A 16,805-nucleotide genomic window follows, 5' to 3' on the forward strand; every position below is an offset into this window, starting at 1 on the left:
GATTACACCCTGAGCTGAAGGCAGCCACTCAACACCTGAGCCACCCAGGCGTCCCGCATGTAAACTGTTCTTATACTGGATAGTTCTAACGTGTTTCTCAGCATTTCAAAAGTATTTTACCTCCTTCTAGGAATTTGGGGGGCAGTACATATTCCCTTGGTCACCACACACAGAGTGCCACCCAATTTTGTGTAGATGAGCAGCAGTAGCCTCCATACCTCATTTTCCTGTCTTGTCTCCAAACCCAGTCATTTCTTCTGACCACTGCAGGAGGGAACTTTCCAAGAATCTTTCCATGATTCTTTATTATCTCAGCATGGCAGGCAAGGTGCTGCTCTATCTTGTCTCCCACCACACACATTGAATGATTACAACTCTCTGTGGGACATATTCTCTCATTCCCTTGTGCCTACTACATAAAAAAACTGTTATTCCTTCTGCCAGGAAGCACCTGAGTCCCCACTCCTGTGCACCCCGGTAGAACTCCAGTTCACCTTTCAAGGGTCAGCCCCAAAGTCTCCTCCTTCATGTTGCCTCTCTATATCCTTCAGACCCCACACAGCCCTCCCCACCCCTCACCCTCACCCACCACAATGACACAGCACCTAGCTCGCCCCTCCCCTGGAGTACCTTAACTACCTATATTGTCACTGTCACTGCACTGTCGCGGTTGCCCCATCATTCAGTGAGCTCCTGAAGAACAATCCCTAGGCCTTTTCATCTTTTTTTTTTTCTCATATTGTATTTATTTATTTGAGAGGGTGACAGAGCACAGGTAGTGGGGGTGAGAGGCAGGGAGGGAGAAGCAGATTCTCTCCTAAGCAGGGAGCCCAATGGGGGGGCTCAGTCCCAGCACCCTGAGATCATGACCTGAGCTGAAGGCAGATGCTTAACCAACTGAGCCACCCAGGCGTCCCCCACAGGCCTTTTCATCCTTATGTTCCCAGCAATACCTGGGACAAAACACATTCTCAACAAATTTTTGTTGAAGGAATAAACGAAAGAATGAAGAGCTCTTAGAATATTTTACCAACAATAGCATCAGGAAAATATGCACAGTTTCACAAAGTCACTGCTATTAAGAATAAAATTAGGGTGCCTAGGTGGCTCAGTGGTTGAGCATCTGCCTTTGGCTCAGATCATGACCCAGGGGTCCTGGGGTCAAGTCCCACATCAGGCTCCCTGCAGGCAGCCTGCTTCTCCTTCTGCCTATGTCTCTCTCTGCCTCTCTCTCTCTGTCTCTCATGAATAAATAAATAGAATTTTTTTAAAAGAATAAAATTAAATATTAAAAGTAGTGGCATATTATATTTACATTGGATCTTGCAGGGGAAAAGCCATTTTTTTTTTAATTCAAAGGTTTCAGTGATACCATCCCCTGACTTAGAAAATATTTAAAATGTCACACTTAAACACCTAATAGCCATGACTAATCAAGCTAGAAATTATCACCTTCTCTTTCCTGTTCCAACCTAGGATAAAGATAGAAATCAGAAGGCATGAAAATCTGATGACTAGCAAGGAGTTCTTTGGAAGAAAAAAAAAGTAAGTGTCTGATTTACTGATATCATTCTAAGTACTTAATAGAATATGAACCAAACCAACAAACTGGAAGATTTTTGCCTTCTCTGTCAGTTTTTTCCTTCATCCTTCTTAGATCAGCCCAGCCAAGAGCTCATTTATTGAACTTCGTCAATGTGCTGGGCAGACACTATGCTAGTAAGACTTGCCAGCCCCTGCAGGGCTCTTAGTCCTGTCTGAAGGATGCTTCCTGGATGTAAACACTCTCTGATACAAGGTTACTTGGGAGCCACACGGAGCCTCAATGGGAGGCACCCAGCCCAGCAAGGAGCACCACCCATTCCCCAAGGAGCTCATTTTGTTGCTTTATTTCATCAGCAGGCTGCCCTTGACTTTCATACTTACTGCTTCCACAGAACTTGCATTTTTCAAACATATACTGAGGCCCCAAAATAATCTTGTATGAACAGAATTCAGCTCTTTTTCGCCAGCTTGGCCAACATTCTATCTTCCATCCTAGCACTTCCCATTCTAACCAAGAGGATCTTGCCATTTCCCAGGCACAACTTGCTCATTCCCAAATTAGTGCCTCTATAAAATGCTATTCTCTAGAAAGCTTCTCCCTCAGGCAATCCAATTTGTTCTCCTCCTGTAAGTCAGTGGTTCTCATCCAGGGTGATTTTGCCCACCCACCCCTGGCAATATTGGATAATATCTGGAGACATTTTTTGGTTGTCAGAACTAAGTGCTGCTACTGGCATGTGGTTCCTATTCAGTAGAAGCCAAGGATGCTACAAAACATCCTACAGGACAGCCCCCCCACACACACAAAGAATCATCTGGCCCCAAGGTACCAGTAGTACCCAGATTGAGAACTCTTACTTTAAGTTAGTCTATTTCAATTAGTAAATATTCCCAGATTAACCATATCCAACTCTGATTATGCCTTTGCTCTGCATTACCTCAGAACATATAGAGTGCTCTATATTAACTCAGATATGATAAGAATCAAAGAGTCTCAAGATCTCAGACAGGACTTTAAAAGTCACATAGTCTAACCACATTCTTACTGACTTTCCTTCATAAGCATCTGTTGCATGTAAAAAACTTGTCTTTCTTCAACTAGATGATAAGCAGTTCCATTAAATCCTTCTACGTTCATGCATTCTGCAAACATTTATTGAGCACCTACTTGGTACCAAGCACTATCTTAGCGCTGGGGATGCAGTGATTTATAGACATTATTTCTACCCTTGTGATCTTAAGTTTAGTGGGGTAGAAATATTTTTTAAAAACATGTAACTTCAGGGCACCTAGACGGCTCAGTCAGTTAAGCGTCTGCCTTTGGCTCAGGTCGTGATCCAGGCATCCTGGGATCCAGCTCTACTTTCAGCTCCCTGCTCAGCCCCTCCTCCTGCTTGGTCACTCTCTCTCTGTCTCTCTCTCTCTCTCTCTCTCTCTCTCCCTCTCTCTCTCTCATAGATAAACAAAATCTTTTTAAAAATTAAAAATAAAATCATGTAACTTCTACAGTAATAAGTGCTTATCTAATAGAAAGAACATGGTTTGGGGCACCTCGGTGGCTCAGTGGTTGAGAATCTTCCTTTGGCTCAGGTTGTGATCCCAGGACTCTGGGATCCCAGGATTCCCTGTAGGGAGCCTGCTTCTCCCTCTGCCAATGTCTCTGCCTCTCTCTGTGTGTGTCTCTCATGAATAAATAAGTAAAATCTTTAAAAGAAAAAAAACGAACAAAACAAACATGGTTTGCCTGATAGATAACAGAGGCACCTAACCTGATCTGGCCATCAAAGCTTCTCTGAGGATGGGACTTTAAACACATATTAGGCATTCACTTAGTATTCGTTAGATAAATAAAGGGGAAGCCTGAAGTATAAATAGAGATTATCCAGCTAAAAGTGTGCGAGGCAGGAAGGAGACAGCAGGGGAGCTGAGAGGCCATGATGGGTTTGAAATGTCTATGAGATCTCAAGGTAGAGAAACCACTTGGGCCATTAGATGTTGATGTCTGGATCCCAGAGAGGGAGGCTGAGACCACACCCAGGAAATTCTAACTTCAGCATGTTAAGTCAAGAGGGATGGAAGAGGGACGCCTGGCTGGCTCAACGGTTGAGCATCTGCCTTTGGCTCAGGTTGTGATCCTGGGGTCCTGGGATTAAGTCCCACGTTGGGCTCCCTGCAGGGAGCCTGCTTCTCCCTCTGCCTGTGTCTCTGTCTCTCTCTGTGTGTCTCTCTTGAATGAATAAAATCTTTTTTAAAAAATCAACTCTATGGGATCCCTGGGTGGCGCAGCGGTTTGGCGCCTGCCTTTGGCCCAGGGCGCGATCCTGGAGACCTGGGATCGAATCCCACGTCGGGCTCCCAGTGCATGGAGCCTGCTTATGTCTCTGCCTCTCTCTCTCTCTCTCTCTCTCTCTCTCTCTCTGTGACTATCATAAATAAATAAAAATTAAAAAAATAAATAAAAAATAAAAAATAAAAAATCAACTCTATTAATAAAAAAAGAAGAAGGGATGGAAGAATCAATAAGAAACAGAAGGGGAGGCCAGAGACACAGAAAACCAAGAAAGCTTTTCAGGAAGAGGATGGCCAATTTGCAAGACTGACCAGGAGGCCCATCCTCTTGCTGCTCACATTTCCTCAGCACTAGGAAGTGAAGAGCCTGAGCTAATCATACAGGCATCCTATAGGATGAACAAACTACTGTTTTTATATTTTGGATTAGCATAAAATCTTTTCCTGATAAATTTTCTACTTCAGAGTTAACCACATTGATCTCAGTATTAATCAGAATTATATTTTGTGGGTGTTTTCATTTATGACACTCAAATTTATCATGCTTATTTAAAAAGAGAAAGTCTACCTAATTTTAAATTCCTTTTAGGCTAGTGTCACAGTGTTCTACCAAGTTAGGGCATCACTGAGAAAGAGTTTGAGGCTAGCATCTCAGTAGCTTAATAAATAAAAGATGCATCTGGCAACATGCATTTAGATCTTGATAATTTGTGCTAGTGAGGGATAGGAATTCATGAATAAAACTAATGGAATTGGGGTACCTAAGCAGCTCAGGAGGTTAAGCATCTGCCTTCAGCTCAAGTCATGATCCCAGCTCAAGTCCAGCCCCAGGTCATCCAGCTCCCTGCTCAGTGGTGAGCCTGCTTCTCCCTCTGCCTCTCCCTCTGCCACTCCCCCTGCTTGTGCTCTCTTGCTCTCAATCTTAAATAAATAAATAAATAAATAAATAAATAAATAAATAAATAAATAAAATCTTAAAAAAAAAAAAACCTAATAGAATCTAAACCCCAAGCTCAACCTTTTTTCCAATTAAATACTTACATTTTTTAAAAGATTTTATTCATTTATTCATGAGACACAGAGAGAGAGAGAGGGAAGAGGCAGAGGCAGGCAGAGGGAGAAGCAGGTTCCATGCAGGGACTCGATCCCAGGACTCCAGGATCATGCCCTGGGCTGAAGGCAGATGCCAAATGGCTGAGCCACCCAGGGATCCCAAATACTTACATTTTTAAAAATTGCTAAACAGCAGCAGATCTGATGGCAATCTCATTCGTGGTTCCCTTTCACCTGATCTGGAAGGGATGAAGCTGCTAAAAAGCCATTGACAAACACCTGGGTGGCTCAGTGGTTTAGCACCTGCCTTTGGGCCAGGGCATGATCCTAGAGTCCTGGGATCAAGTCCCAGGATCAAGTCCCACCTCGGGCTCCCTGCGTGGAGCCTGTTTCTCCCTCTGTCTCACCCTCTGTGTGTGTGTGTGTGTGTCTCTCATGAATAAATAAATAAAATCTTTTTTAAAAAAGCCATTGAGATGGGGAAAATTAATAAGGTGCCCAGACAACCTAGAAATTGAGAAATCAACGTCTCAATTACGTTAAGTATAGCAACTTCTTATTGCATAACTTTAGATCCCCAAAGAGTGCTTTCATTTCTAATTCTTTTCATTTACTTGGAGACACTGGATGGCTCAGCGGTTGAATATCTGCCTTGGCTTGTGATCCTGAGGTCCTGGGATCAAGTCCCATCTCAGGCTCCCTGGAGGGAGCTGGCTTCTCCCTCTGCCTATGTCTCTGCCCCTCTCTCTCTCTCTGTGTCTCTCATGAATAAATAAATAAAATCTTTTTTAAATTTTTTAATTTATTTGAAAGAGAGAGAGCATGAGTGGGGGGAGGGGCCGAGAGGGAGGGATAAGCAGAATTTGCTTAGTAGGGGGGCCAAATCAGGTTTCCACCCCAGGACCCTGAGATCATGACCTGAGCCAAAGGCAGATACTTAACTAAGCCATCCAGGCTCCCCTCCATTTCTAATTCTTTTAGAATGAGTTTTCATGAGTACCCAATACAAGATATGCTAGAATTATGAGAGGAGAAAGGAAGTGTCTTGCCCTGAGAGGTCTTAGACTCATCAGAGAGGCAACAAGCTGAATGGCTAAATGTGATAGGTCTAACAGAATCATGAACAAAATGGTAGAAGCACAAAGAAGGCAGTAAGCCGTTCTAGCACGTGGGGTAAATGGAAAGTATATCAGAGAGGGCTTCATGGAAGATAGTTGGAGGTAAGCCAAGAGCATTCTGGGTAAAGGAAGAGCAGGAGCCTGACCTTCCAGTTACTCTGTGAGCCTGAGGTAAAACTCATGATTAATTTGGCTGAAATGTGCAGATGCATAAGGTAAATGGTGGAAGACTGGGTGGAAAGAAACTGCTAGAGTCAAAACACAGAAAGTCTTGAACATCTTGAGTATGGACTGTATTTTTCACAAAAATAGGGAAGCTTTCTGAGAACTGAAGTCCCATGATTGGGTTTGAATTAGAAATAAAAATGTGGCAACAATGTAAATCATGGATTTAGGATAAGAGAGATGGAGACAAGGAAAAAATCCCATTAGGAAGTTATTGAAATGACCAAGTTCAGGATTGCCCAACGTGTTCCAAGGAATACTGGTATTCTCAAAAGAAAGGGTCAGGGGTCCTTCTTGGAGAGTTATAATGCATATTAGCATATTAGCTGCTCTTAGAGGTCCTTTGCTCAACCCAGTGTGTCCCAAACTTAGATCAAGGCATCTCTGTTGTTACGATGGTGGTTGTTACAGAATACCTATTAACACTAGGCAAGATACTAAGGCTAAATGGGGTATAATTTGTGAAATGCAGTTCAGGTAGGAGATGATGAGATTCTTAACTAGGATATTATTATAAGATACAGCAATCAGTCCTATATTTGGTATTTAAATCTTGAAATCTTTCCAATATAATGCTTTCCTTATTTCAGTCATTTTTCTTTATATCCTATGCATAGGAAAAGCCAAAGCTAAGAATTTGGGGCCTCTCAGGAATTGGAAGTACTGGGCTCTGCTAAAGAGGTAGGGAGTGAAATGAGAGGCTGAGGACAAGAGTATTGATTGAAAGGCTGTATAAGGAGCTATTTGACATCAGGTCTTATCACTACCCTGAAAAGCCAAACAACCTTCCTTTTCCCCAAACCCAGCAGCAAACAGGAAATTTACTCGCTGGAGATACTGAAGCAGAGAGGCTCTAGGCTTGGGATACTAGACACAGCAGAGAGTAAGGGTACCAACTGAAAATGGAGGGATTAAACTTCTGATCCTAAATAGCAGACTTTTAAGCCCCTCAAGTATAGTAAAATTCACCAACCCACAAGCTGCACCCAGCCACACCGAATATCCAGTTGGCTTAGCACTTCATCCATCAGTGTAAATAGTCAAGAATCACTGGACATATGTGGGATACTTGCTCCACAAAAGATGGACATCAAAACAAATAAACAGAAAGAACTAAAAGCATGAGAAAATTTCAAACCAATATCTTCAGAATCATAAAAGAAATATTCCTAAATAAAGAAGAGGATATCATTTTTTTCTTTCTTTTTTTTTTAAGATTTTATTTATTTCTTCATGAGAGACACAGAGAGAAAGGCAGAGACACAGGCAGAGACACAGGCAGAGGGAGAAGCAGGTTCCCTGCAGGAAGCCTGATGAGGGACTCAATCCTGGCACCCTGGGATCACAACCTGAAACAAAGGCAGACGCTCAACCACTGAGCCAGGTGCCCCTCTCACCAAAATTTTTAATTTTAAAATTTTAAAATTTTAATTTTAATTTTTTTTAATTTTTTTATTTATTCATTTAGAAAGAGTGAATGGGAGAGAGACAGAGACAGAGAGCTCATGAGTTGGGAAGAAGGAATGCAGAGAGAGAAGCAAACTCCCTGCTGAGCAGGGAGCTGGACCTGGGGCTCGATCTCAGGACTCTGGGTTCATGAACTTAACCAAAGGCAGATACTTAACTGAAAATTCTTTTTTTTTTTTAAGATTTTATTTATTTATTCATGAAAGACACAGAAAGAGAGGCAGAGACATAGGCAGAGGGAGAAGCAGGCTCCTTGTGGAGAGCCAGAAGCAGAAATCAATCCCAGGACCCTGGGATCATGACCTGAACCTAAGGCAGACAGTCAACCTCTGAGCCACCCGGGCGCCCTTAACTTAAAATTCTTAACTGACCAAACTTTCTTATGCATTGGATCGCATATACCCTTACTCAGGTATTGGAAGATATGCTCTAGCAAAAAAATGAGGGATTAACCCAAAAATGATTAAGACATAGAATTCCAAAAGCAAGATCCGACAAAGGAGAAAAAGAGAATTCCTCATATTATGGCAAAAGAGAAGTCCCAGAATGGCAAGTGTATGGCAGAGCTAGAGGGAGGTAGAGTAAAATCAAGGATTCCAGGAGGGTGATTTCTAGGAAAACATGGAAGGGATAGATTATCTGACAGGTTTGATCACATGGAATGATTCATTGAAAAGTACTTAAAGATGTGGGAAGACTTACTTAAATGTTCAAGAAAATTAAGCAAATGAATAAAGGTAATTTTTTTTAAAGATTTTATCCTTAGAGGTGCCTAGGTGGCTCAGTGGGTTAAGCTGACTCTTGATTTCCATTCAGGTCATGATCTCAAGACCTGTATATGGCCCCATGCCCAGCTTAGGATTCTCTCTCTCCCTCGTCTTCTATCCCTCCCCCTTAAAAAAATACATTATGAGACTTTATTATTTATTTATTTATTTTAGAGAAGAGTGTGCGTGCATGTACACACAAGCGGGGCGTGGGGGGGATGTCCTTTGTTGCTCTAGATCTTTATTGACCAGACAGAGTAAACACTATTATCTAAAGTTGATGAATCAAGAATCTATGGTATAAGCATATCATTTAGATAGGAGAAGTAAATTCCAGAAAAAAATTACTAAATTGGAAGGAGATGCCTCTGGGTAGCAGCATCATAGCTAGAGGAAAGAAACATTGCTTTTCTGTGTACATTAGTATTATTCTTAAAAGTCTATATATTAACTTGATAAAAACCATAATTTTAAAATTCTAAAAAAAACTAAAATTCCACGATTTACCATGATAAAGAGCCATATTTTATGCATTATCTGAAGATGAAGATCATTCTTTTATTCAAGACACATTGGCAAAAAAAAAAAAAAAAAAAGACACATTGGCAAAGGACACTTTTTATGCAAGTCTAGATCATCTGTATAAACCTCTCCTGAGATCTCCAGGTAAAAGCTAACAAAGGCACAAAGTATATTTTGACAGACTACGATCCTCCCTATGAATTATTTATCATGTTATTATACAGCAGTAAACTGCCCTGGCAACTGGTATATTACGGTTACATTGTGGATGCACATGATTAATAAGCAGGGACCATGATATTTAATTTGATAAAATCATTCTGAACCAAAAGCTGAAACTTAAAAGCTGAAGTTACTTCATAAAGCAGCTTGTTATGGTAAAAAGAAAAAGATCCCTCTGGTCTTAGTACCCAGAGCCCTGAGAAAGCTGGCATTTCTGCATGAGCCCTAGAGGAGCTTTGGGTTAAGTACACCCTATCTGGCAATTTAAAAGCCCAAGAAGTGATTTGGTTTGAGGGCCAATAAAGTGATTCATGTTACAGGTACCTGGCTGGCTCAGTCAGAGGAGCACGTGAGTTTGAGCCCCACACTGGTATAGAGATTATTGAAAAAAAAAAAAAAAAAAGTTTTTTTTAAGTGACTTATGTTGACTGCTCCTACAACAATACAGACAGATTATACACCCAGTGAAGGTGGTTTAAGAGGCTAAGAGTTCATCTAAATATGATACCACTTCTTTTAAACTCTGTGAGATAAAAAATCTATGACCGTTGCTTACCTATCCACATTTTATTTAAGGATGTTCCAGGAAAGCATCACACTTCCCCAGGGCAGCTCATACCAGGAGGGAATGCTAGGGCCCCACCTCCACAGCTAAAGGAGAGGAGGTGTTCCTAAAGGCCGGGCCAGAGGTTCTGCAAGAAGCTCAGAATATGACTTAAAGCCCTGCATGAGGACTCTGGGTTAGCTGATTTTGACACATACGCAAAGGACTCTCCTACTCTCCTTCACTGATTAAGCAACACGAGGAGTCAAAAGAACTTTTACAGTCCTTGGGAATCTGGGGACACACAACTTGGGAGAGACGTAGCACTTGTTACCTCCACCTTGGATATGTTGAAAGAGTGACAGATTGGTAAAACTTGGAGGTGAGCAATCTTGATGACTCACTTGTGAATTCACTCAACGTCATGTGCCAGGAACTGGCAGTACAAAGGGAATCTTTGAAAGGCTCAGCTCTCAAGAAGCTCACAGCCCAGAAACATAACAGGTGATTATATGCAATTCCTTACGACCAACCGCAGAGGTAAGCAGCTGATGCCAGGAGCAGTAGCCACCAACCACAGGCCTCACGGAGGAGCACCTGCCCTCATCAGACTTCTCTGCCTTTTGTCTACAGATCCTGCTTTATTGTAATGTGAGCACTGAAAAAGCCAAAATTCAGCAAGACTGTGAAAATTAAAAATCTGCTTTGCCATTGCCCAGGCTAGGATGGGCAGCCACAAAATAGAGAAGTATCTCTACAGAGGACACATTATAGCTCTAAAGCATCAAAACCCATTCTTTGGGTGACTACTGCTTTCTACCCCTCTGAAAGCTTTTGTTCCCTTTGGAGATTAGATTATCAGAGTCATAACAGATTATCAGAATTTTTGCTATTTAAAATTAAATCAGTAAAAAGGAAACATTCCACTCCTGGACACAGAGAAGCAGCTCTGATTTACAACTTAGGTGGAAAGCTTCGGAAAAGGGGCTGTGGACACAGCATTCCACAACTAAACTCTAGTTTCTAAGGAAACAACACTCAACAGTTTAGACCTAACATTGATCCCTTTAATATGAGTCTGTTTTGCTCCTAACCCATCCAAACACTGCTTTATTTAAATTTTATTTCCTCCCTCCCCCCAAAGCTTGTATTAACTCTTATCTTTTGTTTGGTCCTCTGGCGTAGCCTCCCCCATTGGAATGGGTTAATAAATCTGATTTTTGTCAGATTATAGGTCTGTAGATGGGCTAGGACAGCATCAAGTCTATGAGAACCTTGTTGATCTCCAAAATGCCATCATAATTCTCTAGATAACATAATACCTGGGGTATGACAGGGGGGATAATTAGCAAATTTATACCTGAAGTTTAGTTTCTTAGTAAATATAGTCATTTTGCAGCTTGAAATTTGGTCATGTATTTGAATTACAATGATTGAAACCTGAAAATAGCATTTTAAGAATCTTAAAGTCTCCTGAGTGGCTCAGCGGTTGAGCGTCTGCCTTTAGCTCAGGGTGTGATATCAGTTTGGGGATCAAGTCCCACAACAGGCTCCCTCTGCCTTGTCTCCGCCTCTCTCTCTCTCTCTCTCATGAATAAATAAATAAAATCTTAAAAATAATAATAATAAAATAAAGTCTCCTATTTAAAAAAAAAAAAAGAGAGAGAAGAGGGATGCCTGGATGGCTTTTGCTTAGGTCGTGTTGCCAGGGTCCTGGGATCGAGTCCCCCATGGGGCTCCCCACAGGCAGCCTGCTTCTCCTTCTGCTTATGTCTCTGCCTCTCTCTGTGTGTCTCTCATGAATAAAAATTTTAAAAATCTTTAACAAAAAGAAGAAGGAGGAGAAGAAAAAGAAGAAGAAATATGGAAAACATGCATTCGGAGAAAAATATTTCCCAAAGAAGAGTCTGGTCAAACAAAGAGTTAACAACCTCAGAGGGGCTGCATTCCTGACCAATTCATACTAATCCCCTAAGATTCAGCTCAAACTTGATCTCCTTTCGTGGAGCTGTCCCTAGTCCTTCTTCTTTTATACTCTGGTGGCATCTGGCGTTACACTGGTGCCATGGCACCTATCACACAATACTGTGATTGTTGGGCTACCTGTTTCCCTGACTCATCTCAACTCATTGATGGCAGGCCCCTGTCACTGACTGGCAAATACCTAACACATGGCATAATCCCTGGCACATCGGAGGAGCTCAATTACTGTTGAATAGACAAACCAATGAAGGAAAGAGAAATAGGAAGAAAGAAAACCAGTTGGCAGGCAGTTGTAATGTTCCACAGGGGATGAAAATGATCTGGACTCAGTGTGACTAGAAAGCAAAGATAGATGAAAATGGGCCATTTGAGGATGAGAAGGAAAAAAAAGACTCTTTGGGGTACCTGGATGGCTCAGTTGGTTAAGGTACTGCTTTTGGCTCAGGGGTCCTGGGATGGAGCCTCAGGTCCTGCTCTCTGCTTCTCCTTCTCCTTCTGCCACTCCTCTGCTTGTAATTTCTCTCTTTCAAATAAAGAAATAAAATCTTAAAAAAAAAAAAAAAAACTGATTAACTAAGGGCAAGTGTGAAGCAAAGAGAAAGGAATCACCATGAGAATTTTTAAATTTTAAACCTACACAAGTAGGAGGTGAACACTACAACTGGCATAAAGGAATCCTAGAGTTGTTCAGCTTTATTGAAGCAGATTTTGTGAGGTCCTCAAAAAATACAATATGCTTTTGCACATTCAGAATGAAAATCAAGGCCCAAAACAGACTTGGGAGCCACTGGCATTGAGGCTGAAACTTTTTTTAAATGCAAATGAGGGCAGCCCAGGTGGCTCAGCGGTTTAGCGCCACCCTCAGCCCAGGGTATGATCCTGGAGACACGGGACTGAGTCCCACATCAGACTCCCTACATGGAGTCTGCTTCGACCTCTGCCTGGGTCTCTGCCTCTCTCTCTCTCTCTCTCTCTCTCTCTCTCTCTCTCTCTCTGTGTCTCATGAATAAATAAATAAAATCTTTTAAAAATAAATAAATGCAGATGAATTCTCTAAGGAAGAGTAGTAGAAGGACTGCAATCTCAAGAATGCAAAGTCCTCGAGGAAAGGAAGAAGAAAAAGGGTAGGAGAGTATGTTGTGAAGGAGTGGGGCTGTGCAATATCCCAGACACCAATGGAGAAGTACTGCCTGAGGACGACAGGCAGAAAACCCAAGAGGATAACCTGAAAAACTATTAGAACTCGAAGTTCAGCAAGGTGGTAGTTACAGAATACAGCAGGCAATTGCTTACAACAATCAATGGCTTTCCTCCAAATACAATCTGTTAGAAAATATAATGGACAAAAGATCCCATTTGCAATAGCAAAAACAAAAAACAAAAATAGGGATAAACGTTGGAAATGTGTGGATCTTCTATGAATTTACAAAAACTGAAAGAAAGTTTTAACAACAAGAAGTCCTGGTAAATTGAAAACATGAAATGTCAGTGTCCTGACACTGTATACACTTAATGTATATACTTAATATATTTAATGTATACATTTATTATTTTATATGTATACATTTAATACAATTTCAAGCCAAAATAAATTCCAGGTGGAACAGTGAAATATTTGAAAAACAAAAACAGATAAAACAGGGATCCCTGGGTGGCGCAGTGGTTTGGCACCTGCCTTTGGCCCAGGGCACGATGCTGGAGACCTGGGATCGAATCCCACATCGGGCTCCCGGTGCATGGAGCCTGCTTCTCCCTCTGCCTATGTCTCTGCCTCTCTCTCTCTCTCTCTCTCTATCATAAATAAATAAAAATTAAAAAAAAAACAGATAAAACAAGTATAAAAGAGAAAAAAGGGGGAGGGCATTTTTCTAGTCATAATCCCAAAACAAGACTAAAGAATATCAGGGTTTCTGCTTGCCAGATAGGATTTTGAACAAACCATGATTCCTAGAGCCCAAGCATCTCAGCCTTTAAAATGTCCTTCTCAGTCCTTGGATCTGTGATAAGGCCATTGCAATTTTTCTCCCCCTTTGCTCAAAATATTTCCATCCACCCAAAAAAAAATTTCCATCCCTTGTGCAGATGAATCATCTGTATTTATCAATGAGCTCCACAGTCTTGCTGTGAGCAAATCCATACTGCACATTCTCACATTCCACAACCTCTCTCAAAGCCTTGTAATATAGCAAACACTTAGCCCTGGCTAAGAAGTGAGATCAAGAGAAAAAAACAACCAGGCCATGTTTGGCACTGATAAGCCAAACACCAAAATTCCACACCAGGAGTATGTTTGGGGCTAGAGTTTTTCTAGCCCTAAAAGTAGAAGCAACACACTTCCACCTGACCAGAAGCAGAGGGAAAATAGTAGTAGGTGTCTGCATTTGGATGAATGTTTGAATGTTATTGGGCTTGCTTTTTCCTTGACATGTTTTTCTTTTTTTCATCAACGTAAGTGTACTCTTTAACTCACATCCATCCCCTATTTCTATCATCCCCCCACCTACCTCCTCTCTGGTAACCATCAGTTTCTCAGTTCATCTCTCTTTTTTTTCCTTTGCTCATATGTTTTGCTTCTTAAATTCCACATATGAGTAGATTATATGGTATTTGTCTTTCTCTGGCTTATTTCACTTAGCATTTTACTCTCTAGCTCTATCCATGTTACTGCAATTGGCAAGATTTCATTCTTTTTATGGCTGAATAATATTCCATTGTGTGTGTGTATCCGTATATATAGATATATAGATACACACACACACACACACTATATATATATATATATATATATATATATATATATATATATACACACCACCTCTTCTTTACCCATTCATCTATCAATGGACACTTGACCTGCCTCCATAGTTTGGTTACTCTATAAATAATGTGGCCATAAACACAGGGGTGCAAAAAAAGAAAAAAAAAACACAGGGGTGCAATGTATCCTTTTGAATTAGTATTTTTGCATTTTGGGGGTAAACACGCCAGGGTGTGCTTGCTGGATCATAGGGTAGTTCCATTTTTAATTTTTTTTTTAAGATTTTATTTATTTATTCATGAGAGAAACTGAGAGAGAGGCAGAGACATAGGCAGAGGGAGAAGCAGGCTGGCTGTTCCCTAATTAAAAGAAATTAATCATTTCAATAAACAGAGAACATACTTGATAAAATTCAATATGCATTAATTATAAAAACTTTTAGCCAATCATAAATTAATCTGATAAAATATATCCACCAAAAAAATCTACATCAAACATTATTTCTTAAAACATTAGAAGCAGGGGTGCCTGGGTGGCTCAGTCCATTGAGTGGCCAACTCTTGGTTTCTGCTTAGATCATGATCTTGAGGTCATAAGATTGGGCCCCATGACTGGCTCTGTGCTCCACACAGAGCCTACTTCAGATTCTCTCTCCCTCTCTCTCAAACTCACTCTTTCTCTCTCTCTCTAATAAATAAAATAAAATAAAGTAAAGTAAAATAAAATAAAAAACATTAGAAGCATACTCTTTAAGTCAGGAACAAAGAAGAATGCCTGCAATCAATGCTTCTATTCAACATTTTACTGGAGATCCTCACCAGTCCAGTAAAATAAAGAACTTTTATTTTATTATACCTTTTATGTATAATGATTGGAAAGGAAAAAAGAAATTCCATCATTCATAGATGATAGAGTTGTCTACTCAAAAAAAAAAAAGCCAAGACAAAAGTTTAGGAACACAAAAATCTAGCAAGATGACTGAATATAAGATTGATTTATGAAATCAACTGGCTTTGGGGATCCCTGGGTGGCTCAGTGGTTTGGCACCTGCCTTTGGCCCAGGGCGCAATCCTGAAGTCCCCGAATCGAGTCCCGCGTCAGGCTCCTGGCATGGAGCCTGCTTCTCCCTCTTCCTGTGTCTCTGCCCCTCCCTCTCTCTCTCTCTATGTCTATCATGAATAAATAAATAAATCTTTAAAAAAAAAAAAAAAAAGAGGGACACCTGGGTGGCTCAGCGGTTGGGCATCTGCTTTTGGCCCAGGGCGTGATCCTGGAGTCCCAGGATCGAGTCCCACGTCGGGCTCCCTGCATGGAGCCTGCCTCTCTCTCTGCCTATGTCTCTGCTGATCTCTCTCTCTCTGTGTCTCTCATGAGTAAATAAATAAAAATTTTTTAAAAAATAATAAAAATAAAAATTAAAATTAAAAAAAATCAACTGGCTTTAAATGGACAAATTATACAGTATACGAATTGTATCTCAATACAGCCATTATGTTTTTTTAAATCAACGAGGGCCAGTGAGTGTAGAGCTTTGGTGAATGGAGACTGAGTGACTGAGCGTTTATAGTTTGTGCAAACAAAAGGAATGACTTCGAGTCTCATCCAAAAGCAAATACCAGATTTTTTAAAATATAGCAGCTGGGATCCCTGGGTGGCTCAGCAGTTTAGCGCCTGCCTTTGGGCCAGGGTGTGATCCCGGAGTCCTGGGATTGAGTCCCACATCAGGCTCCCTGCATGGAGCCTGCTTCTCCCTCTGCCTGTGTCTCTGCCTCTCTCTCTCTCTCTCTCTGTGTCTCTCATGAATAAATAAAATCTTTTAAAAAATAAAAAATAAAATAAAATAAAATATAGCAGCTCTACTAAGGTATAATTCATATACCATACAACTCACCCATTTAAAGCCAAATGAGATATACATATGCATATATATACATATATGAGATATATATATGCATATGTATGTATAAATATATATCATATTCAGTCATTTTGGTAAACTCCCATATTCCTGAAAACTTGGCATGCCAAATCACTATGTTGTACACTTGAAACTAATATAATAACATATGGTAATTATACTTCAAGTAAAAATAGAAAAAAATTTTAAAATAATCTAGGCCAGACGTTTACTAAAGTTAAGGCACTCTAACAGAGACCATGATAGTGATATTGTTGTTTTGTTTTTTTAAAGATTTTACCCATTTATGCATGAGAGACACACAGAGAGAGAGAGGCAGAGACACAGGCAAAAGGAGAAGCAGGCTCCATGCAGGGAGCCTGATGTGGGACTTGATCCCGGGACTCTAGGATCA

This window comes from Canis aureus, chromosome 9 (assembly GCF_053574225.1).
Source record: "Canis aureus isolate CA01 chromosome 9, VMU_Caureus_v.1.0, whole genome shotgun sequence".
Taxonomy (NCBI): Eukaryota; Metazoa; Chordata; class Mammalia; order Carnivora; family Canidae; genus Canis; species Canis aureus.